A 3,237-nucleotide genomic window follows, 5' to 3' on the forward strand; every position below is an offset into this window, starting at 1 on the left:
GCAGCTATTGACACACCTCCCATTAACCCAAGACTACCTCTCCCATACATTAAATGAATCTTTCTCTCAGCTAGCACCTAACCAAGATAATTTGCTGATTCTAAAAACTCCTTCTCTTTCCCAAGACTAGATCCACCGAAAACACCAACGATGTCCATTTTCCTTAAAAACATTGTCATTCATTGAATTCTCAATATCACAGGCCCCATAAGAATTGCTCCATCTTGATCTTAACTCTCTAAAGAATGCATAGAGTTGAGAATTATAAAATAAAACTTTTTGACCAGTGTCAACTTTTTGACAATTTTCACAAGTTTTGTAGAATGCATGCGTGTCCTTGAACATGGTGGGCCAATAAAATTCATTTTGAAAGATTTTTGTAGCTGTCTTTTTTTACAAGAAATAACTTCCACATGCTTCAGAATGATAAAGTTTAATGACACTACTTGCCTCATTGTCGGGAATGAATCTTTGAAATATTTGATCAGGATAATTTTTGAATAAGTTATGGTCATCACAATAAAAGTTCTTCACTTCGTTCAAAAATGTTTATTTATCTTGGGTACTCCAATCAGCTGGCAAATCTCCTAAAGCAAGAAAATTGATATTTTTATCATACCAAGGCATTGGACTAAGAGAAAGTAAGGATTCGTTAGGAAAGTAATCATCGATTGGTGTGATGTCAGATGTCGAATTTGGTGTCACTTTTAACAAAAGATCCGCATCAACATTTTCGGTGCGTTTTTCATATGTGATTTCTTCTTCAAAATAAATTATTTGCAAATCTTCAGATTCATCCAACTCATTTTTACTTAAAGTAGATTCAAGTTGATCATAAACTAATTCATCAATATGATCTACATCTTGTAAATCATTATCATCTGCAGGTTGCTTGCAAATGTTGAAAATATTCATCTCCAATGTCATGTTTCCAAATGATAGCTTCATCAGTCCATTCCTACAATTAATCAATGCGTTAGAAGTTGCAAGAAACAGATGTCCTAAAATAACAGGAAATGAATTACATGCTTCAACAGGTTGTGTGTCCAAGATAACAAAATCCACAGGATAAATGAATTTATCGACTTGTACTAACACATCTTCAATTATTCCTCTAGGCACTTTTATAGATCTATTGGCAAGTAAAAGAGTTATAGAAGTTTGTTTTAACTCACCTAGATTGAGACTCTGTAAAACTGAATATGGAAGTAAAATCACACTAGCTCCAAGATCAAGTAAGGCTCTTTCAATTTTATGCTCTCCAATAAAGCATGAAATTGTAGGACAACTAGGGTCTTTATATTTCAAAGCATTATTATTCTAAAGAATAGCACTTACTTGTTCGACTAGAAAGGCTTTCTTTTTCACATTCAGTTTCCTCTTCACAGTGCATAGATCTTTCAAAAATTCAGCATAGGAAGGAACTTGTTTAATAACATCCAGCAAAGGTATATTGATCCTTACCTATTTGAAAGTTTCAAAGATTTCAGAGTTGTGATTGACTTTCCTTTGTTTGGTCATGGCTTGAGGAAATGGAAGTGCTCGCGGAGAATCAATCTTTTCTTTGCAATTTTCAGATTCAACCCCTTCCTTACCCTCAAAGATTGACTCATCATCTTTCTCATAAGGTTTAAGAGAGGGTTTTTCAATAACCTTACCACTGCGAAGAGTAGTGACTGATTTGATTTGATCCATATGTCGGCTTCCGGAACTATTTGCATTTGCATTGTATTGCCCCTTGGGATTTTGTTGTGGTTGAGATGGAAACTTACCTTTCTCTTGGAAACTAAGAGCAGATGTTAATTTTGCAAGAGTATCTTTAAAATCTGTCATGTTTTGAGCAAGTTGAGTATTGATTGTCTCTTGCTTTTCAATGAATGCATGCAACATTTCCTCAAGATTTCTTCTAGGAGGTGGAGCACACGGAGGTGCATATCAATGAGAATTTTGGAAATTGCGGTGTGCTTGAAATGGTAGTTGTAAAGTTTGTGCATTATTATTCTCACTCTTCCAACTAAAATTTGGGTGATTTCTCCAACCAGGGTTGTATGTTTGGGATTATGGGTTGTGGTTGGCCATTTGGAAACTGTTTAAATAATGGACTTATTCATGAAGACATTCCTTAAAACAAGACAAGGTTGGACAATTATTGGTTGAGTGTTCATTTGTTTCACATATTTGACAGACAATGTTTTCAACAGATTTTAATTGACCACTCCTTTTTCAATTCTAGTGCCTCGACTTTTCTAGCTAAAGATGCAAACTTGGCTCGAAGGTCATGATCTTCCTTAAGGTTGTACATACCTCCACTAGATGTATGAGGTTGAGTTTTACTTGATGCCTCATAAGTACCCATGGTGTCCTAATTTTGAGCATTTTCAGTTAACAAGTCTAAGTACTCTATTACTTCATCAGGGTCTTTATCTTCAAAAGTTCCATTGCACATCAATTCAACCATTTGCCTATCTTTAGGTGTTAACCCTTCATAGAAATGTGAAACCAATCTCCATGTTTCAAAACCATGATGAGGGCAAGTACTAAGCAAGTCTCGATACCTATCCCAACATTGGTAAAATGTTTCTCCTGGACGGTAAAAGTTGAATAATGCTTGGCTTAAAATTAAAATGAGATGCATCGGGAGGAAAAACTATACATGATGGTGCACTTGTTCTTGTGGGATTCATGTGGTCTCTAAGTGTTCTAGCATGGTTATTTTCATTATGAAGTGATTGATTATCTTCTTTGGCCATATTTTCTGAAAATGATGACGACACCCTACTAAGTCTACCACTTGATATGCGTGACCACACTCTCATGCACGTGTAGGAATAGAATAAAAGGAAAAGGAAAACAAAAGAAGAAGAAACAAGAGAAAAGAAACAAAGTTATATACAAGAAAAGTGAAAAGTGAAAATAAAATAAATATTATAATTTATACTAAACTTACCTCCCCGGCAATGGCGCCAAAAACTTGACACGACTAAAAGATTATGTCTTCTCCCAAGTGCAGGAGTGTTGAAGTAATAAATAATCCGGCAAGACCGGGGTCAAACCATAGGGAGTTTAATTGTACAAATTATAAATAACAATAATACAACAACAATAACAATAACAATAACAATAACAATAATAATAATAATAATAATAATAGTAGTAGTAGTAGTAGTAGTAGTAGTAGTAGTAGTAATAATAATAATAATAATAATAATAATAATAAAGATAAAGATGAGGAGAACT

The sequence above is a fragment of the Populus euphratica genome, unplaced genomic scaffold (genome assembly GCF_000495115.2).
Source record: "Populus euphratica unplaced genomic scaffold, PopEup_1.0 scaffold235.1, whole genome shotgun sequence".
Classification (NCBI taxonomy): Eukaryota; Viridiplantae; Streptophyta; class Magnoliopsida; order Malpighiales; family Salicaceae; genus Populus; species Populus euphratica.